This window comes from Etheostoma cragini, chromosome 10, assembly GCF_013103735.1.
Source record: "Etheostoma cragini isolate CJK2018 chromosome 10, CSU_Ecrag_1.0, whole genome shotgun sequence".
NCBI classification, from domain to species: domain Eukaryota; kingdom Metazoa; phylum Chordata; class Actinopteri; order Perciformes; family Percidae; genus Etheostoma; species Etheostoma cragini.
In genome coordinates, this window is record NC_048416.1 from 22,896,280 (window position 1) to 22,919,875 (window position 23,596).

General features: G+C 37.7%; 1 long non-coding RNA gene across 1 annotated transcript; it reads right to left on the reverse strand.

Moving 5' to 3' along the window:
* Positions 1-12,954: 12,954 nt before the first annotated feature.
* On the reverse strand, positions 12,955-20,753 carry LOC117952156. Its single transcript, XR_004658327.1, has 2 exons — positions 20,358-20,753; positions 12,955-13,405 (listed from the first exon to the last, which is right to left on the reverse strand). It is a non-coding gene; the product is annotated as an uncharacterized LOC117952156 (long non-coding RNA).
* Between the last annotated feature and the right edge of the window lie 2,843 nt (positions 20,754-23,596).

The window sequence follows — 23,596 nt, forward strand, 5'->3', positions numbered from 1 at the left end:
CTTTATATATTTCAGTCAAAAAATGGACAAGTGCCATGCAAGTAGAGTGTTGTTTCCTAAAACCATACTGGTGAGCATTTAAAATATTATTTTTGTCCAGATGTTGGATTAATCTTGTGTAAACAAGATAACCCTTGCCACTTGGTTTCAAGAGCCATGAGAAATTGAACAACTGGTTATTTTTGGTCCCAACAAAACTTAATAATTACCCTTAATAATATCATGTTACAACTGTTATTCCACTATTTGACTAGGTCAATTTATTTCCCCATCATTCAGGACATAAACACTCCATCTCTATTTCTCCAGATCTGCTGACCTCCATTCCACTGTGTGCTCAGATGATACTCATATGGTGATGTACAGTATTACAGAGCACAACGACAGGATACAAGTGTGACACTAATACAAAATTACTTGGCGTGTTCATACAGAATTAAGTGGTGGAAGACGTATGACACTGCGCCAAACTGCCAACCATGTTTAGAGCTGAATTTGTTTTACCAATGCCACGCTAAACCCTTACCCCATCGTCCTGCAGTGTACAGACAGATAGCTGGTGTCATCAATCAGAAAATCCCATGATAGTTATTCCCTTTGTCTCTGAGGGAAGTGATTGGCAAGGTAATGAGTGTGATGTGAGTGACATTGAGAAAGAGGGAGAGAGAAGAAAGGAATAAAGGAAGGAAAATCATTTAGAGTTAGAGCCAAAAATATGTGCAATGAAGCACACAAATGCCACACTAATAGGTTGAATATTTAAGCTTGTAGGTTTCAACTGTATTTAATCTATTCTACAATCAGTATTTAATAGCAGTTGATGCTAGATAACAACACGCTCACTCACTTGAGAGAGATTTGTTGCATGGATTGATTGACACAATCCATGTTCTGTTGTCAACTTCACTGCACAGCAAGATATCATGATTATATTAGCCAACTAAAAGCCAATTGAAATGCCTGTCAAACTGCATAGGATTTAAATGTTTGCCCAGTGACACATTATGAGGTTATCTTATCTGTGCAGTCAAATGTTTTGGAATAAAGCTAAAACAATTAGCTAATTACCCAATTAGTCAATCGAAAGGAATTAAACAGCAACTATTTAGATCATTCTTACAATACAATGCAATTTGCAGGTTCCAGCTTCCTAAATATGATAATGTCCAGCTTTTCTCTGATGTAAATTAAATATATTTGGGGTTTGGACTGTTTGACAAGACAAGACATTTGATTAGATCATCTTGGGCTCTGAGGCATTGCCCAATTTCCCCCCACTTTGTTTTGGACATTTAACAGACTGAACCCTTAATCAACCAGGCTGTACATTGAAAATAATTGGCCAAATAGTAACCAATGAACATAATGTAAGTGGTTAGCATCAACCAATTAAAATATGAAATGAATGTAGGAAAGTATACTTATTACATGAAATGTCTGCCAATGGTGGCACAAAATAAATATTACATTGTAAAAACGACTTCAGTTTGAAAAGAAATCCTTTTCTTTCAAAAGAAAGGAGAGACATTTGCTATGTGTTGCATTGTCTGCTATTTTGGTACAATGGCATTTTAAGATTCAATTTGGTGTTGGAATGAGAGTCAAAGCTAAAATGGCAGCATCAAAATTACACTGGCAAGTCATGAGCTGAGACTCTGCAGCTGTGTCCTAAATCTCCCTAGCAACCACAGATGGCATTGTCACGAAGGTTGACGAGCTGTGGACAAATAAAGGTTTAACAAGTAACAGCTAGGCAAGGAAAAAGATGCAATGTAGGTGCATTTGTTTGAATATAGCTACTGGCACTATCTTTAGTGTGAGGTAATTTTGCTCCACATCTGCAACAAAGCACTATGAAGGGCTGGAATATTATTTTAATATAATATTCTTATTAAAAGTATTAAAATGACCCTTCTCCATTAAAAAATAGCATAGAAATGAACCATAGTCAACTGTATTCATTCTGTTTAACTGTAGGCTACATTATAAGAGCTGGCTGCCATCATTTCCCAAGAGGTGGAAACTTTAAATATGGCTTCCAGCAGTGTTATTAACACAGGGACTTAGAATTGGGTCTTCCTGTTGAAGGGCAAGCTCCCTGCTAGTTGGGTTAGGGTTATGGGTTACTAAACTGCGGCTCAAGTTTTTACATGTTGCTGTTTTTAACCATACAATGTATAACTGCATTGTACAGATAAAAGGATTTAGCTAATTATCCAATTAGTCAATCTAAAGAAATTAAACAGCAACTATTTAGATCATTCTCAATGGAATTTGCAGGTTCCAGCTTCTCAAATATGATAATGTCCAGCTTTTGTCTGATGTAAATTGAATATATTTGGGGTTTGGACTGTTTGACAAGACAAGACATTTGATTAGATCATCTTGATGACAGTGAACAGCATTTCATTGTCTGGCTTTGGCTTTCCTTTTAGACAAAACTGTGGTTCATCATCGTGAGGTGTACAGTGAGATCCGTTGTAGGGCTGCAGCTATAGATTATTATTAGTAATCAAGTGTTCTATTGATTATTCCTTTGATTAATCACGTAATTTGATAAGATATACTTTTGTTTTATTGATGAACAATAATATACAATAGTTTGATTTCATTTTTGAAGAAAAAACATTTGTATTGCCTACATTTCTTACAATATCATCTCTCAAAAAAGTAAATATATGAAGTGCATTTAAGTGCAATATTACACTGTATTTAAAGAAAACGTTTTCTGAAATGCAATAACCTTAAACTAAGGAATACATTAAATATACATAAACATTACCTTAAGTTGTGCAACTTAACTTTCAGAACTACAAGTTTCAACCTGACTGATCTATATGGGCTTATATGTCATAATTAACCTATTTTCATTTATATATTTGATTACAATGTCACACAGCTCTGTTTCACTTATGCTAGTAGAGCGTTGATCCATAAAGAGGGAGAGTGAAAGAAAACGGTGCGCAACCTTCAGCTGTTTTTCCATAGGGATAGTCAACAAGTTGGCTCTTTAGATCAAATTGTGGTCACAACTACATATTTTATTGTCTTTTTTTTTTTTGGTAGTTGTTGTGTTTGGTTTAGTTTCATCGTCCATACCACTCTGTGATTTACTTTTGGTCGGGTCCGCTTCGTGGAATGGGTGATTAAGTTAGACTCAATGTTTTCTGACAACGTTAAAGCTAATGCATTGGCGTTGTGCTATAACTGTGGTAAGCTAGTTCGATTTTGCAGTAGACACATTGTACAGAGTTTTTGTTTCAATTAAGTTTGAACCAATTCCCAACTTTGGACAGTTTCTGTCGTTTTCTCCCGCCTGTCTCTTCGCTTAGTCCCTCACTATTTACGCTCTCTCTCCATTTCGTAATCTGCGCTGACGCCGTTACTCTTCAGGGCATGTGTCGCTAGCAGCGTCGTCACTAACCAATGTGAGGCGTGTGCAGATGTGAGGTGCGCATGCTCAGATTTAAACTGTTTACACCTTACTGTGTCATACTGAAATTTGTGAAATCCATAAAATCACAAACGTTTGTCATTACAAACAATAACAGAAGATGAAAATCATTTCAAAAAGGTTTTAGCTGTCTATGATTGTTTGATTGCTAACGTTAGCTCAAAACACCCTTCAGGTGACAGCCTTTGTTGTGTTTGATTACTAGCTTCAACTTGGAGCCAGGAGTGAATGAACTTCGTTAAATAGGTCAATTTTTACTGTATTGACATTACAGAAGTCTCTTGTCAGCATCTTGTATGCATGCGCGACTCACATCTGCACTTGACTCACATCAGGTAGTGACAGGTGTGCAACAGTAATAATCAGTGCGGAAACCCTGTGAGCAATACAACATTGGTAATATTGATTGAACAAAGCTTCAATGCCAAATCATTTTGCATCAAGTATTTTTTAGTAATTAAATTATTTGAGTTACTCGAGAAATTGTTCCAACCCTAATCCATTGTGTTGAAGCATAATACATAGCATGATTATATTCACATTTATGTGTCTAGTGTATGAGTGGTTCTTTAAATATATACCATGACAAAGTTCTTAGCTTCCAAGATGACTTACTGATAAGCAATTGCCGTTTTTCTTCTTTTTAATAGCAACATATTATTTTTAATAGAAGTTAACACAATTGTATTCCTTTTAGTGTCCGATAAAGAGACACCATTTTATTCATATTTCTATCATTTATAATCATGTTTCATTCACTTTTTAACTTTTTTTTATTTTTTATTTGGATGGCTAAGATCAAATTTGATTTTTCTTTATGATTCACAACAACTTCGGCTTTAAAATTCGGGAGTAGCCAGACCCACATGACGCGTTCGTCATTTCCGGTTTTTATTTTTTGGGCAACAATACAGACTGTCTTGCGCACGTGTAGAGCATATTCTCAAGTTGGCATCGCTTTGGTGTGTTCTGAGCCAAATGATCAGTCCGACTGCCTTTTCTGCAATTTTTGTGCTGATCTGAAAATGTAACCAATCAGTGACTCAAAACCGGGATCTGAACTGTGAGTTTTATGATCCGTTGCACCCCTAGTTCTGTTAAGAATAAGAATTCCCTTTTGTCTTGACTTTCCGCCAAATAATATAAAAGTATTGATAATGGTATTGATAAAGACTCGGATGGTTAAGCAGTCTCAATGTATCAATATCAATAAAATTAACAATTCCCATCCACACAATGGGATTCAGCCTTGTGAGTGAGTGACTCACGGCTTGACATTATGCATACTCAACTGACTGCTACAGTTCATCTTTATTTTATAGACCTGAACCCGCAAGCAGTAGCAGTGGCTGAAGGGGCGGTTTTTGTAAACAATCTAATGTCAGTAATACAACCACTGGCACTATTAATAATAATCACTACTACTAATAAAAGTGACGAATAAAACAACAACTATGAACTAAGATGCAAATTAAGTCTATTCTCCTGCACATATAGGTGGGTGTAATGTTTTTTTTTACTGCTATGAGCAGAACTCATTACTCAACAATATTTCCATTTTTGTGCTTCAATGAGCTGAAAACTGACTAAGAGTCATGCATCAAGACAGGTCTTTAGATAAGCACACATTTATATACGAAAACTCAAATGTTTAGGCAGTACGGTCAGCAGCTATAACAATTCATTCTTGTAAACAACACCACAAACAGGCAAAGAAAATAAAAGCATTAACTCTATGTCAACAACCAAATAATTAACACAAGTGTACATAGTATTTAGGCTGAACAATCCCTCCCTTTAGCTGCTAAAGGCTCTACTAGTTAGACGCTAACTGTATCCGTCTGCTGTTTGGTGCTCAGCAGGTATTTGATTACAGCCAATTTAAAAGAAATTGGTTTTTGGTTAATAAAGACTGGACAAGCACTTGTCAGTGCTCTATGGTGCTCAAACTATGTAATGCCTCATTGTTTCTTAACTAAATAAAATAAATATTTGGCAAGTTTGTAGGGATGCACAATATAGCCTTTCGACAAGCATATAAAAAAGACAAAAATATGCTTGTCGAAAGGCTGTACAGTATGTTTACTGTACATTGGCAAGATAAGAAAATATGGGCTGAGGTCAACAACCCATATTATTAACAAGGCATGTTTCACGCCAACAGATCTTACAGTCTTCAAAATGAAATGTGTGCTCTACATAGATGATCTGCCTGTTTTTATGGTTCAAAGCCAAGTTGCCAGTCAGTGTCAATTTCCTTTCCTGTGGTGCATATAAACACTACCAGGTTTTAATTTGTTTCAAAAACATTAAAAAAAAACACAAGACAAGCTTAGGAGGAGCTAGGCTTGTCCTTCAAGCACCCTAAGCCCCTCTTGCACCATCATCCCAGTGGTACTTTGGGAAAGACAGACTTCTACAGATATAAAGCAGTAGCTGTAACAACATAATAGCTGTAATATACTTTCAGTAGTAGCAGCAGGGTACTTTATAAGTTACTATAAGTTAAGTGGATCTAGGACATAAGCAGACAAAGCATCAATGTGGCACTGTTACAACTTGTTTTACCTGCACTTCTTAGACAATAAATGACAGAAAAGGGCATGTTGTCAAGGACTTTTGTCTGAGGCACATTACCAATAAAAGGCTTTGGCATTTTAATTAAACCATCCAAAGCTATTATTTTCATTGTCAACAATTTCTCCTGGAAACAATAGGGATCCTGTTTGACACTTCTTAAATGTACTCCAGAGGTACAGCTGTCATCTCTGCTGACAAGAACAATCCTTTCGATTTCAATTGAGGCAATAACCCATACGTTCACTCAACATATCATTCACCAGAATCCACTCACTGTAATTTTCATGCACATTAAATGTCTTGGTGACATTTCTGACATACTGACAGTTTGAATACTGACACATACTGAGTTACGCAGTACTGTACATAGAGTACAAACTGACTCACATACTTGTAATGCTAATGCAACAACACAAAGTCCTCACATAGGCTATGGCGCAAAGGCACTGTGACATATTCTGTGAAAATATCGGCGATAGACGTCACTCTCCCAACATACAGAAAGGAAACAAATTCATGCAGTTTCTTATTTTTCTCCTTCTATATTCAAGATGGATATATAATGCACAGGGCTGACACTCCACTGCTTGAAAAAATACACAGTGATGGAGCCTGAATGTGGATTCACTTTGAACTTTAGGCAACGTGCCGGACCTGTAAATATAAACTAGGTTAGAGTACAGCACATGCCTCCTGGCTAAAACACCGTAAATACCGCTGCCTACAAGCCTGGGAGGATGAAGGTCAGCAGGTTGCACAGTAGGATGACACGCTACTACTCTAGTAGTTGTTTCCTTTTATACTCTTTGTGTAACACTGAGTGTTTGATTTTTAACGTTTTAACCATTCCGTGTACAAATGTGATACAGCATAATGTTTTTTTCCAATTTTTCTGGGATGAAAAATTACGGCATTTTAAGCGCTTCCTACTATTCTAAGCCAAGGAAGTGTGTCTGTCAATTGGGTACAGAGTTCCGTGTGAGCTATCTAACGTTAGCTACTCCGCTTTGCTGTGAAGCAATCTCTGGCTATGTGAGTTAAGCGTCTAGCAACATTATTGTGGATGCTGTGGTCTCAGCCTGGCAACCGACGTGAACTTTGAGTCTGGGGAGGAGGGGGCGGGGGAGACGACTCTCTCCAGTATTTTGAATTTGTACTGCAATAACTATTTTAAACACTAGCTCTCAGTATTACCTATTGCACCTTTAATATAATCATTATTTTATAAGTTTCATATTTTTGGGTCACATTTTGCAGTCACTGGAGTAGAAAAGGTTGCAGAAAATGATTTTGGCACCAATGTAGACTGCAACAAAACCTCAAAATGTCTGCAAGCTAGTGGTCTATTTTGTTTGAATCTGCCATTAAAGATTTGCAAGCTCGTTTTTGTCCTTGGTGGAAGACATTGGTGAATCTGCTCCACAAACTTTCCTGCTTCCACCCACACCATCTTTCAGTTGTATTCCCTTTCTCAGCGGGTGGAAGGATCAACACAGGCTGGGAAGGATAATCCCCATTGTGCCAATCTGAGAGACTAGCCTCTGGGATACGACAAAATGTACTCGCTGAAAAGGTTTGATTTGCTGTCTTATCATGAACCCCTGACCACAAAAACATAAACAAACTGGCTTTTAGTTATCTTGCCATTCAGAATGGCCTAACCCCACCAAAGGAGCCATGATCCAAATTGAAATGGACAACCTTAGGCCTGAAAAGAGCTGAGTCATTTGACTATGGCCCATAAATTCCCTCACGGTTTCAACATTACACACAAGCTTGCCTTCAGGAATAGCAAAATGCTTTAGAGAAGAGTGAAGCATTTATTACACCCAATTAGTGTGTAGATTTGATTTTGGTGGATAAGGACAAGAACTGAAAACATTCAGGTTTGAACTTATGTGTGTGCATACGTTTAGTAAGAATGCAAGCTGAATAACTGTCATATTTATACAAGTATGTTTCTTAGTATGATTGAATACCAGCCTTGGGCGGATAAGCACGACTATTTCTTACTTTGTGATGATGTTATTCATAAATTCAGTAGTCTTGCTTATTTTGCATTAATTAACACATGCACAAAACCCGCACTACCACAAATTATTCCTGACCTAAAAATAAGAACAGACTGTAATTTTGCTTTTGGCACCATGCAGAAAACTAGTCTGCATTGCATCTCTAAACATGGCCAAGTGTAAGCGCTCATCACGTTGGTTCTTAACAACACTCAATTAAGGAGAGGGGCTTTGTTCTTTCTTCTTTACAACAATTCAGGGGGTCTTTGCAGGGGCCCTGGGATGTTCACAACCTCATACATGCTGCCCTTTTGGCAGAGTCAGCGGGCAGATTTTCATGTTTGTCTGTTGTCACCAGAATAGAGCGCAGTCTGCTTTGCTTTTTATTGTATGATTCTGTAAAGAAAAAATATGACTTTGTTCTCGCAGCCTCATACAAAGACACATTTAGAAATATATGTATTTATTTGTTAGCGTTTTAGTAAGGCAGAATTTCCAAATCCTCACCCCTTTGTACTGATATGTACTCCACAGTCAACCTCCATTTGACTTTTAATTTCAGCCTTTTTTCTACCCTTTCCTATTCGTCTGCAATAATCTATGTGCCTCACAGTAAGTATAATCATTACTAGTTATACTAGAGAGAAACTTCTAGTTTTGCACCATCACAATTTGCCCTGGCACCCCCTCTGCTTGTTTCTTTTAATTTGCAGAAGGTACAGGACAGAAGGAAAACAATCCCTGTGTTCTCATCAGTGGCCATTTCTTTAATTAAAAAAAGGTTTTTTCTTTAGTGAATGTGCACTTAGGTAATAAAAGAGAAAAAACAGAGACCACCAAAGTATGCTGACATGTGTGCTACTTCATCTTTGCCTCCAATTTGTTTGACGTCTCTTATGCAAAGTGCACCCTGGGATTGAGCTGTTTCATTTACAGTACAGTACAGTACATTTGTGTACAAAGTTCTAATGTGTGGCTGTGCACCTAAAACTCAAATCCAACTATGTTGTGCTTGGTAGAAAAAAATAAATGTTTTTGAGCTAGACTTTGCCATGTAGAAAATTAACAGGAAGCTGCTGGGAGGCCCACGGGATGACAATTGTTTAGAGAGTTTTGAAGATTTTTGACTTGTTGACTGAGAAAGACAATCCCTGCCGGACTGACTGTTGAGAAACCACTTTTGCTGCCAATCCCACATGCCAGCCAGTCATTTGACCACCATGACATCCTACTAAAAATCAATGGCCACAAAAAACAATTTCTGGCACAAATTTCTTTTCCTACTAGTGGATAAATCACATTCACTATATAAAAAAAAGAAGCATTTTGTCTACCCATTTTCCCAGAGGTGACAACACCTAGAGTTTGCAGTAAGTATAGGGTTTGCTGTAAACTAGGGCTGAACAATATTGTGTTTTAGCATTGACACTGCGGTGTGCGCATGCGCAATAGTTACATTGGGAAGTGAAGCTCTCCGTGTGTAGAAAAGTACCGTAGGCAGTAGCTGACGCTGACACCGTGATGCGCATAGTTTTTGATGGGTAGTCAGAGAAGCTACAGTAGTCAGTGTTTTATGTTTGCTGCAAATAAGAACTAAATCACCTGATTAATGCAACATAATCACAACGTCTCCCGGCCATTTTCCCAGGCAGAAAGCTGCTAACAGCCAGGCTAAAGCTCATGTAGTTAGCCTAAAGAAACAAGGGGTCCGACCGTCTCAACTAACGTTACGGTTCAAGGCAGCAACACTGGAAACGTAACACTAATATACTACAGAAGTCTGTGTCTGATCTAAGGGAATTTCCACTGATTTTAATTGGTCTTGGATACACAGTGTTTGTTGCTAGTGCGCATGGCATGCAGGTCCGATCAATTCATCACACAAACAAGCTAGCCCTGCTAAAACCTGGAATTTAGAGGAGGCAACATGCAGTCATTATCATATACTTTAGCCTGGAATAATAGGATTATATAAATACAATGGTGTCATGCTAGTCAACCAGCGTATTTCTACATAATTCCATCACTAAAATCACTTTAGAAGAGTAACGTTATTCATAGCGCTGACTTGCTTTGGTGTTTGTAAAGCATTAAAGGTTAACAAAGAATGGTTACTTTTTCATTTTCTTCTTCTATGTAGATGCACTCCCCTGCAAAATCATCGCAGTTGTAGAGAATTATTTATTATTTCCAAATAGAGCTATTTAAAGAGAGCTAATTTTAAAAATTACTGTTTTCATATCACAATATATATCACAGGGGGAAAAAATATCGCAATGTCAGTTTTTCCCAATATCATGCAGGCCTACATAAAACCCAATATCCAGGCAGAAAGAGTTTTTCCAGTTTCAACAAGGGAGATCCAATAAGTTTCTCTTGGTTATAATATACAGAACAGTGGTACATCATGCAGGGAGGAATACATTTACCAGAACATACAGCATTATTCAATCACTTATTTGAATCCTGCAGATAAGCACCCTCAAAAGAGACATGTCAATTATGTTCAGGCTAAGACACTGGTCACTATAAGTGTTTTGTGCCTCACTGTGGATAATGTAAATGCGATAATGCAAGAGACAATCTGAAACCAGCATATTTTCAGTCGGAGATCAGGTATCCCTTATTCAGGTGATGATTGGATTTGTGACAGGCTCTCCTCTTAGGTAAAAGGAGTGTAATTATGGGCTTGACCTTTAGGGGCATTTTCAGAATCAAATCCTCTTAACAGCACTCAAAAATGAGAATAAAATCTGGGATTGCACATTTCTCTTCTATTTCCTGGGGTTAACTCATCTTGTGCTGGTGTACAATGGCACATCAAGAGTTTTTTTTTTTCAAAATCTAACCACGTTATTTAGATGTTTTTGTCTCTGGGATTTGGAGATACAAAAAGAATTGAGACAGTCTTGAAAATGTATTAGGATTATGAAACAATTTGGCATCTTTTGGAGCAAATACATTCATTAGAAGGTACTTGGAATCAATGGGCAACTATCATATCAACCTTGACCTTATTTTCCTATGTTTTTGTAAGAGACTGGTAGGAACAACAATCTTTGAAATTGGTCCAGTATTACAGTGGGGCTCGAAAGTTTGGGCACCCCAGGTAAAAATTTGTATTAATGTGCATAAAGAAAACAAGAAATGATGGTAAAATCTCCAAAAGGCATCAAATGACAGGTTAGTATAATATGTCACAAAAAGTTAGATTTTTATTTCCGTCAATTACACTTTCAAAATAACAGAAAACTAAAAAATGCCGTTTGCAAAAGTTTGGGCACTTTGCAGAGTTTCTAGCATGCACCGCCCTCTTTGGAAAGCTGAGATCTGACAGCGTCATGCATTGTTCTCAATCATCGTCTGGAAAGATCAGGTGATGTCTGGAAAGAACAGGTCATCTGACCTTGCCCCAACAATCAGCACCATGGCTTCTTTTTAGCAGTTGTGTAGACAACTGAAACTGAAACAAAGCTACCACTCCTTTTTTCCAAATGACTTGAACAGGCTGTCATTTGCACAATTTCCCAAATAATCACTGGGACCAAAAGGATATTTGAGTCAGGTATGGCTGCAGCCTGCAGACCTCCCGTTTCATGCCCTCCCGGCTACGTGCTGTCCCCAACCTTCAACGTTTCAAAATAAAAGCTTGAGTCTGGTCTATGTTTTCGTACATTGGTGTTTTGGATGTTTTTACTAAACAGTACTGAAATCATGCTAATGAATACAAATATGTTTTCAGCAAATGTCTTCCAACACGATGGAACTAGTAAAGCGGTTTAGTGTTTATAAGTGCGGGCGAAATTTATTCAGTTTGGGAAGTCGCACAGTCTCTGGCTGACTAAGCAGGGAGGGACCCATCTGCTGGTGATAGGGGCCGAGACTGAGAGCTACATGGACCTACATGGAAAAATATGCACCAAACAAGCCATTTATGTAAATTGGACAAAATTGGAGCTTGATGCCAATTGTGACAATTTCTAAGACTGCTGTAGATTTAAAAGTATTGTATATCAGTGTTACAAAGTTGTTGCAGTGTTGTTCATTGCTTTGACTGAGACAATTTGTGCAAGAAGCGGAGCCCATCAAACTGGATGTTCAAGAGAGATGCTCGACTGAGTGACGGTTTATTGTTTCTGACAACACAGGGCTTGAATAGTCCATTGTCACGGTGCACTATTTACTGGAAAGTCAGGCATGCCATTTCTAGTGTACTGTGATTGGATTTGGTAGCACTAGTCAGACCAAATGTAAATAAACTTCCACAGAGCATCCCATGTTTTATCATGTAAATGTACTTAAATCAAATAAGACTGGTACCTTTGCACCAGCAGTTGCTACAATAGTGATACCAAAATCAATGCAGGCAAGTATTTTCAGTTATTAGAGAAAGATGAAATTGTATATTTGCATGCAGAGAGCACTTGACTCTAAGAGGCAGTCAGACATCATTTAAGTGTACACTGTCCCTTTCTTTAACAGCCTCTTTTCTGGGGGCCCTGTTGACAGCGGTCACTGTCCTCCCAGGACACAACGCTCACTTCCTGCGTGACTGATTCTGAGCCGCGGCTCTGCACAGAAAGCTGTTTGGATAACTGTCAGCTCTCCCTCTCTGTCATTGGCATCAAAGATGAAGGGTCATTTTTCTCAATCTCACCATGACTCCCCTCAAGACGTATGCCTCCAAAATGCAGAGGGATGGCTTCCTTGCCTCCCACCCACCAGCTTGTAAAAGACGGCTCATTTTTGAGTGACAGTCAATCCAGCGTTTTGTATTTTTGTATGGTGGACTCATTCTGTACAATGGAGTTTGTGTTGAATAAAGTTCAGAAGCATCAAAACCATGTTCTTGTATGTGTCCCAATATTATTATATGATGAAGAGTTTAACCCCAAATGTATTAAATGGCAGAATACATACATAATTTTATTTTACATGTGCACCAAAAACATGACAGTTTTGTAACGTAGTTAGTTTATTCCTGCTATGCCTTAATGTACTTAAACACTTCAACATGAAATACCATCAGCAGAGCAGACATTGAGGATTTCATAGCTGTGCCCGCTGGCTTGTGAATATACTGAAACTTGTCTCCAACCAACATGGAGTTACAGAGCGCACTACACAATGCCAAATATTATAGCAGCTTCCTCTCCTCCAGTAGCCTCCATTCATCATCCTCAGCCAGAGGACTCCTAAGCATCACTCCCTTTGGGTGAGAGATTGATGGTGACCTCAACTCAGTTTATCGAGCGTCCACCTACTCTTCTTGTCTAGCGAGCACTAACCATGCAGCCTCACTCTCCTCTGGTCAACCTACTTCCCCTGCAGACAGATTTCTGTTGCTTCGACAGGTACCCTGGACCAAGATGATATGAAGAAGAGATGTCAGCTCCTTATAATTCCCAGGATGCACTGTGTGACTGTCAGCCCCTGACAGATGCAGTTATGGGACCATGTCTGATATACTCTGGTGACCTGTTTGTCTAAAAAAAACGTCATTTCAAGGTCCTAGTCCCTCTATCAAAGCACTGAGTGGACCAAAGGTTGAAAACTTCAATTATGGCTTTTAGAACAATTTATACTTTGCCAAAAATGCATACTGTACACAACACATTCACCAACATAGACATACTTAAATCTCATGACATATTGCTTAATTTGGCATTCATCACATATTTGCAGTCACCTGAAAAAGCATGACACCCTACCACTCTTGTAGTTGAAGTATAAATTGTTACACACACCTCAAACAATCACACAACACAGTCTTGCTGACAAGGGATGATTGATTTTTAAATAGAGACATTATTGATCCTTATCCAGGATGTAAATGAAAGCCTCCTCGACATAGCTCCTGACAGCCTGCGCCTGTTCTATTAGGGAGATGAGAGGGAACGTGTGGGAAAATGAAGGCCATCTGTCTTGATGGTGCTATGTCCTCTGTATGCTGTGTCTGATGTAAACAACTCCATTTTTCAAGATATGACAAACCTTGGACTAGAGCCCGACCGATAAAGGATTTTTAAAATCAATTCCGATACAAATATTTGGTTATTTAAAAATCCAATATATGTTTTTTTAAATCCAAAAAACGCGTAACAAAACATAAACAGATTTCCCTAACATTAGTTATTTGTAGTTATTTATGAATTCTCACTAAAACAATGATAATTTTTGTTTTAGTGTCACAACAGAACAGAGGAACATTAAAATATATTAAAGTTCTGATAAATTAAAAGGTATAAAAATTCAAATTTATGAAAATATGAAACTTACAGTTCTTCGAACAAAAACACAAAAAAAAAGAGTAGAGTGCCCTCTGATGGACAGACTATGCAAAATCAACAGTCATAACATGAGTGACCCTCCCATACGGGAAATACCTAATATAGATAGAAATAGATAATATCGACCCGCCGATACATTGGTCGGGCTCTACCTTGGACTGTCATAAGATTCACCAACACCCACCGAAACCCCCAGCTTCCATGAAGCAAAACCCAGCAACGTCTGACTGATTTGTGCTAAGTCAAATCTTTTTGAAGACACAACTACATGCATCTTTTCTGCACTGATTGCTCTTAGGTAACAAAGGTTCCAAAGGTGGGTGGAGTCTGACTCCATAAATTACAGTGGCAAGGTAAAATGCTTGACTTAAAGTGTATGCTCAGTTAATAATATCCTATATCAGAGCGGCAAGACTGAGCATATGCCCTTATTATCTATCCCACTTGGGGCACAAGGACAACTCCTCCTTCAGACACATGCTGCCAGCATTCAACCCTATCTGCTCTATCAAGTGCCCACTCACTCAGTCAACGGTCCACCCAGTCAGGTTAGGAAAACATAAATAGAATTAATAGATATTCTATTCTAAAAGAGGTTGACTACAAAGCAATGCCAACTATCCCAACAGGAAGTGGAGTTATTTAAAAATAAGCCAGTAAAAACAGAAGTTCAAGTATTATTAGCATGAACTGCCAGATAAAACACACCTTGTGGAGCAATAACACATGACGGGAAGTAGAGCTGTTATAGCAATATGGATTTAAAAATGCCTCCAATTATGCCTAAAATGTTGGTATTGGTATTTGTTCATGTTTCACAGGGTTTAACCTGAGCCAGGCCATACATGATAGCAACCATCTCACATATATACAGGGATAGTACAGCCATTTAAAAAAAAATTATAATTTTTTTAGCACTGGTATCCGATTGGTACACACTGTGGGTCAATATGCAAGTTCAGCATTTGGAATCAGAAAGAAAAAATTGGTATTCAAGCATCTTTAAGGGAAAGGCTAATAATCTAATGAAACACAATAGAACCCAAAGCTTCACTAACTACTTCCCTATGACCAGATCAGCAACTATGTTTATTTGAGTCAGACCTATAAATACACTGTACCTCCAGCAACGTCATCAGTTGGTATGACCCACAATTTCCACAGGTTGCAGAACGGCTGCGAATTGGCTCCGCTGCGTGTCTGCTCCGTGCTCCGCCATCCGTCAACCAGGTCCGGATTTGTTGCAGAACGGCTGCGGCCATGACTGACAGCTAAAATTACGAGGACCCACGAGATCTCACAAATTCAAGTAGCATAGCGCCACAACACCAACAACAGTTTGTGGAGTAGATGGGAAACAACACTGTGCTGTTTTCAAGGTGTAGTGCAGTGAGATCTGATCCGCCATGAGCACGCTCTATTTTATTCTGAAAAATAACCAGATGTTTTATTTTGTTTCTGTGCTCAACTTACTGCCCCACACTCTGCGGCGTGTGCTGAATTGTTGCAGAGCTTTCCGGCGTCCGCCAAAAATAGAAGCTCTGCGTATCTGCTCCGGAGCTGGGACGGAGTCTGAATGCAACCGTTCTGCAGTCAGTGGAAATACACACATTGACTTTAATGGAAACCTAATGACTACGCCGGCTAACTGCAATGTTTCACTTTCATTGGCGTAAGTACTGCAAACATCACAGTTTTTCACATATTGGTACACTGAAGCAATCAATAAATACCCTGACTTGGACTTCACAACTAACTGCTCGACAGCAGAGAAGAAATTAGGATAATTTAAGGGACAATAAACTATAGTTTTATGTTACATTTATTCACCTCTCCAGATGGAAGAAGTTAAATCTTGATTTCCTGAACAAAAAGCATTCAAGCATTTTTGAAATTAAACAGTTTTATGATTACGACACATGCCAATATGGACACATTTTATGTGGTGCTTAATGTACTGATGCTGACTTCAAGGATTATTTATACGCTGGCATCCAAGCACAGTGTTTTCCTTTTGTTATAACCTAAAACCCATAAACAATGAAAATGGGCCCTGAAATGTTTTCAGCTATCTTTAGCGATGTGCTGTGGGTGAGACTATGTGTTAATTATCTCTGGAAGTAATTACATACATTTTTTAAATAAGACAATAATAGAATTTCTTTTTTTATTTATTAAATCACAATGTTGTCACTGTAGAGTCACTTTAGTATGATGGTTACTTGTGAGTTGGGTGTAATTTTAAGCCATTTCAATAACTTTAACTTTAAGTAAAACTACAGAATGTTAGATTGATAGTTTTAGTTAGAGAGTTTCCAATGCTCACAGTCAATCAGACAGAATGCTCCCAGATGGTTTATGAGTATATGTATTAACTACTTGCATGGGTCGGCCAACACATTTGAATAAATGGGGACATCTGCAGCAACTCAAAGCTCTATTATGGCTGTGATGTCCCATCAGTAAGGACAAGGGAGCTAGTTTATAGTATAGGTTTGTGTTAACTGTTAACTGTACTCACTGGACTCTGTCTCCCTGTCTGTCACAGCATATTAAAAAAAAATTTTAAACATAGGTGTATATATATATATATATATATATATATATATATATATATATATATATATATATATATATATATATATATAGAGAGAGAGAGCTGCTAGTCCAACCTTTTTTATATAGAATCAGTGTCTCCAAAAAAAAAAAGAGGATGCCTGCAATGCTTTCAGTCAGTGCACTTAAAAAATGCCAATGACCTTGCATTGTCACACTATCTAAATGCTTAAAATGTAAAAGGTGTACCTTTGAAATACTGCTGTAAATCCCTACAGCAATGCAATTAGTGACAGTTCATTATAAAACACATTTTCACAAATAGCAGAGCTGCGGGTTTGCCTCATGAACTGAGGCTGTCTTCCCTTTGGTAGGGCAGTAACTGTAAACCTACTGCCATTAAGAGGGTATTTGTTGAACAATTTCTATCTTACTTGTGTGACAATGAAACAATTTCTTCTCTCACAAGTACTGGAAGTGTTTGTATTATACAAATCGGTTGACATCCTATTTAATAACTTCACTCTCTAACTCCTCTCTAGATTGGATGGCCTATTTTTGAGCATGCAACATTCATACTCCTCCCCTCAAAAACATGTGATACAATCACATAGCCGCAAGCATGTTTTAATGAGTTGCTGAACAAAAATAACTCTTTTTGCTCTCCATGGTGTGTATACATTTATTAAGGGGAAATAATAAATTGTCTTGACTTGGTTTAGCTAGCGCTCTGTCTCACTATCGTCTTTCTCAGATACACGAAGGCCTATAGCCTACCAACAAAAGTTTATATCCGGCTTTGAATCCTGCTAACCTATAAAGGAAAACACCTCATCTGCTATTCAGACACAAGCATGTAAATGCGGAGCTTCCTTTCCACACTGGCTCTCTGTTGCGATTAATCAAGGGGGTTTGCGCAACTCGCAGATAGAACTTTTGACGCATGGAAAGATCACACACTTTTGATCGCCCCAGTGATGGTGAATGTAAACTCCCATGTTATAAACAACTGCACCGAAACATATCAATGCAAAACCCCAATGCATAAATCTCTGTAACGCTCTCCATCTCTGTAGCTTCTGGGAATCCACATCCACAACAATTGCAGGCTTGTTGTTCTGTGTTGGTTAGTTCTATAGATTCGTTATCCATGTCTATCTCTTGATCCTCCTCTTGCTCGTTTGTTCATTGTCCTCCTCATATTCCTCACTGTCTTGTCTTTCTCCCTGGTGTGCTGGCTCAGATGTGTCGCTAACACTAGTGATAGCCAAATGAAGCTTCATAAACCAGTGTTTTCATTTTCAGAGCCCACTAGATGGCGCTCTCTGTTCAACAAAGTGTTGAGAATACATTGAATTGCAATGCCATAGGCCTTTCTCTTAAAACCAGGAGCGCCATTTAGTGGTCTCAGAAAATAAAGACACTGGTTCACAAAGCTTCATTTGGCCACCACTAGTGCCAGCAGTATTAACGTTATAGGTAGCTGAAGCTGCACTTGATTTTAAAAACAAATCAGAAAATTTGCGTAAGCCAACAGAGCTCTCTTATATTTCTCTCTTTTTTCTCCACGCCCCCCCCCCCCTGTGTTGCTTGATGCCTCAATTCATTTTTTCTTGCCAAGAACAGCTTCTGACTTACATCCTCTAATTCCAAAAACCATGCTGACGCAGTCTACTCGATTCTGTCTTGAAATTCAAAAACTGAATGTACGTTTTTTGAACCAATGACATGAATAAGTAAATTAGCTACAAAACAATGCAGAGTTGCAGACTGATGTAAAAGTGCATGACTGTAGAGGGTAACCATGACTGGTATTAAATGAATAAATACTGATCAGATTTCTATCAGTTGGCCAGAGAAAATTATTATTGACGCTTGAAAGGGGGCTGAGAGAAAAGATATGGGTCTCCATTTACAATTAAGGGGCCGCATGGCTGTGACAATCATGGTGCTCTCTGATTGGCCGGCCGGCCCAAACGGATCAAAAGGCATCTGCCCAAATTCTGGCATCTTCCCAAATTCCAGATTACCAGTCCATCACTGGCAGCGCAATATAGTTTTACTGCTTCAGCAGCAATATTGCTTAGTGTCTAAATGAGGAATAGCCAAATGTTTTCACATCTAGGAAACCAATTTAGATACACATACGCAAAGACCCTCATTTTATTAGCATTTTTTTCCAAAGCATCCCATCTGAAATGATCTTCGTCAAAGTTTTGGTACAGAATTATTTAACTTTGTTTGTACAGAAATATTTAACGGTGTGCAGTGTGCAGGGAGTATGCAATGATCTGGGCAGTCAAACTTGGGATTTTAATAATCAATAATACTTTTGCATGATCATTAACATCATTTTAGGTTAATGGAATAATTTCTTTTTTAAATCAACTGCTTTTTATTTTGGTTGGTAGCATTAGAATCGCTTCGAAAACCCCTAATATAAATGTCCATTTACATACATACTTACTACAAAATTCTATAAAACATTTAGCAGATTCCAGATTATTATATTTTTTATCTGTTGGTTTACATTTGAAGTGAATGACTAATGTCAGCCAAGAAGCAGTATTGATTCTGGCCTATTAAACCACAGGGGTGTGACTGGGTGAAGCTTTTATTTATTGAAAATTAAGTCTGAAACTACTTTTGGAAGTAAATAAGACATCACTTTACAGACACAATGATTGTATTCAGATTTGTAGCACTTGCACACAACAAACTACATAGACTACCACTGAACCACAGGATGACATCAAGACAACAGATGTTCATCAAAAAGTAACAATAAAAGGTCAGACATATGCTTTCTATCCTATTGGCATACAAAAAGAACAATATTGCTAAGTTTACTTCTTGGGTTATTACTTACCCACATTTCACATAATAATAAAATGGATATAATATATATATTATTGATTGCAGATTTCTATTTGATACTTTATGATTATTGCCTTTGCAGTAGGCCTACTTGTTATTTTCTTATACTAGGTTCATCAGGGCATGCAATGCATGTATCTTAAATGACTTACATACCCTACTTACCTACTGTATTTGGCGCACAAAAAGTACCTTCCATAATTATACATGTAGTTCCTTGTCAAATCTAATGTTTCCTAGATATAACAGCACAGCTTAAAAACGATGTTTTAATAACAGACAGTGAGACCTTCTTGACAGGATACAAACACTCAGCACAATGGCCGACGAGACTAAAATGACAAACCCTCAGCAGTCTGTGCATCTAATAGAGCAATAAAACAACTTCAATGTACAAGCAAACATGGCGGCATTAAGGACCTATATGGCTAATGTTACAACTAACTTCACACAGCTACAGAGTAGCTAGAAACACAAGCCCGTGCAGGAGCAACTTAGCAATAAATAAAGCCATTTAACATTTCAGTAAGAGACAGGCAGGTAGACAAAGACATAGAAATACAGACATTAAGAGTGAATCTGACTCACGTTAGTTGAAGATGCAGATATTTTGCAGTTCTCTTACATCCATGTTTCCTTTTAACGGTGAAGTGCTCAAAATCCTTATTCCCAAAAAAACGAGCGGTAGCATAGTTAGCGGTTATCACAGCTAGGTAACAATAACTAACAACGCCAACTAACAGCCGGGGATGTTTAATTTCAAAGGCGTTGCTAACTTTCTCTCTCTCTGTAATTTATTTGTTACTATGTTAACTTAACTTCACAGTTATTTCCAGAGACTTCCTAGCTGTCCAGAGTTATTAGAATCCTTATAGTGACCTAGCTAGCTACACCACGTTATACTTGAGATTGAGCTAGCTAATCAACTTTACTTGGGCTCCTTTCGTTAACGGTAGATTCGACATGATTGCCACAACTGCAAGAGTGCAACCCTAGTAAACGTTATGTGACAAAGTCATTTTAATTATATGATAATATAGTTTGTAACAATAATAATTACAGTAGGCCTATACAGATTTATTTTCAATAATACACAACGATGACAATTATAAGAAACGCAAAATTTGCTTCCCCAATACATAGCTTTGTGATAGAATTTAACTTTTCATAAAATATAGGCTATTAAAGTAAGCTTATTACTGTATTACTATTTTGTTTAAATAATATTAGTATTTTATATTGCCTGAAGTTAAATTATACTACTATTTAGCACAATCATACACCATGTGTCTGAATACTGAACCATGTCAAATATTGGATATGCTTATTGATATTGTTAGTTTTTTTTAAATGTATTTATCTATTGTTAATTGTTTATTTTATTCAAATTAAAATGTATGATAACCAGAGCTGCATGTATAATAGAATGACTTTATAACTAAGTGCTGACTGAGTAACCTAACAGTGAAATGTAACTCACCGTATGTATTAATGCAATGATTATGTGATGAATACCTCAATAAAGTTCAGAAATGCAATAATAGCCAGAGTTGTATTGATCCCTTCAGTGTTATATTTGTGCCCCTTTTCTCTGACTGAAAACCTATGGGGCATTTTGCTTTTTGCATACAGGCAAATCAATAGCATGGTGAGTCTCTAACTTTGTTAGAATCAATACACATTACAACACTTTTTATATTTTTTTTTAGTTCATGTGAACAACAAGAAGTGTATGTGAGTCGTCACTGTTCAATTTTTCATCTTTTGATTAAAACTGTCAGTGTGGCTGCAGCTTTAAAGGAGTGGGGTGCTCTTTTTTTAGGCTGAAAATTTGGTATTTCTCATTCTCCATTAACTACCTTATAGCAAGGGAGTAAATTCCACCTCATCCAATTAGCGCTTGGGAATCTGACAAAAGATTGTCTGTGTTACACTAGAACTTTTGAACAGGACTAACTACTGTAAATGAAAATGAGTAAGTTCCCTCACTATCACTAGTATAATCAAGAGCATCCCAAGTGCATATTATACACTATAATTTAACATGCAGCATGTACTCCTGCTAGGCTATGTCAATCAAAGATACACGTTGAAAACTTCCTTTGTAACACAGAAAAAACGTGATAAACATGATGACCTCTACTGCAGTGTAGGGACGCTGTGTAGCACATGTTAGGCAGTGTTCATGAGGTATTACTTTAAAAATTCAGCTTCAGGTTCAGCTGGCAGCCCACTCACTCTGATATCTCTCCATTAGTGCATGTATAGGTCCTGAGCATGTGTGTGTATTTCAGGTCTGTGTGTGATTACTAACAAAGTGTGTACACAGAGTGTAAATTGTAATTTCCCCACCGGGGATTAATAACCAAATTAAAATGTATTAAATTTATTAAAAATTATCCATAATCCATTTTCATCTCTTGCCCCTCTATTCTCATAAATGGCTTTAGGGTAAATTAGTTCCTATTTCATAGTGACCCACTGTAAAAGCAGAGTGAGTGGAATGGCTGATTTGTCAGTAATCACCAACACTCACTCTGCCATACCACTTAAAGGAGTTTTTGAAAACTCACTTGGCAATAAACTGGATTCCGATTCTGATTGTAAAAAGAATTCCTGACCGCCTACTGGTGTAATTGCTACGGCAATAGGTGACACGTTGTTGTCACCTATTGCCGTAGCAATTACACCAATCATACGGGTACCACACATACAATTTTTCAGCCAGAAAGCATTTATATTTCATTACACATAAAGGCTGCTCAGCGAGCTTAGCCTGAAAACCCAGCAAACAGGAAGGTCTTTGAGGGGAAAACAAATAAAAGAAAAAAACAGACGGTCTTGCATGCATTGTCTCCCCAAAATGGTCATTATTGTTGATAAGAGTGTCTGGTATACAGAATGTGAATATATCTTTTGATATTTTGAGCAAGTAAGAGTGCCTTTTAAAGGGGATTGCGGTTACTAGGCAACAAGCAGCAGAACCAATTGAGGACTAAAGGGAAAAAAGTTCTCTCTCTCTCTCGCTCTCTGTGTGTGTGTCTCTCTCTCTCTCTCTCTCTCTCTCTCCCCACCCCCACCTCTTTACACATGTGTAAATCAGTGCTTTGCATGCAACCAAAAATCCCCTCTGAATAGGGTTTGACCATAGATACAGGACTTAACCCATGTTTTATGCTCAAATTTAGGATTTAAGTCCAATTGCTATTGAAAGGGAAAGCTTAGATAGCAGAGAGGGTAGGCTACTCAAGTGTTGGTATGCTTCTGATAGTACACTTGTTCTCTTTTTTCATCCCGTTTAAGAGGTTTTAGGGGCTAAAAAGCAAAAAAAGACATAAAGTAGAGGCAACCTTTCACAATAAAAGAAAACTACTAAGGAAAAACAAAACTAAAGCAAACATAAGAAGTATGAATGATTATTATCAATTTGATTATTCCAGGAGGTTGCGTTATTTCTTTTGGCTCCTATGGAAACACTTTAGCGTTTGTCTTTGCCAGCACATAGTCAATTAGCCACGCAATATGGGCACAATAATTGAACACAGTGCTGTGATGACACGGTCTCCAGTCATTGGAATCTGGACATTGTTTTTCTGTTGTCTCACCTGTCACTGGATGATATGTAAGAATGTATAATAAACTGGTGATTATATTAACAAAACATCAGAATAATTTGAATAATAAACACTGTACATGTAGGGGATTTACCCAATAACCCATTATTAACTCCCTTACAAGTGTTGATGATTTACATCCATTAAGGGAGAGGTAGGAAGAAGGTGGTCAAAAAAACATTTTTTAAAACAGAAAAAGGTTTATTCTAATTT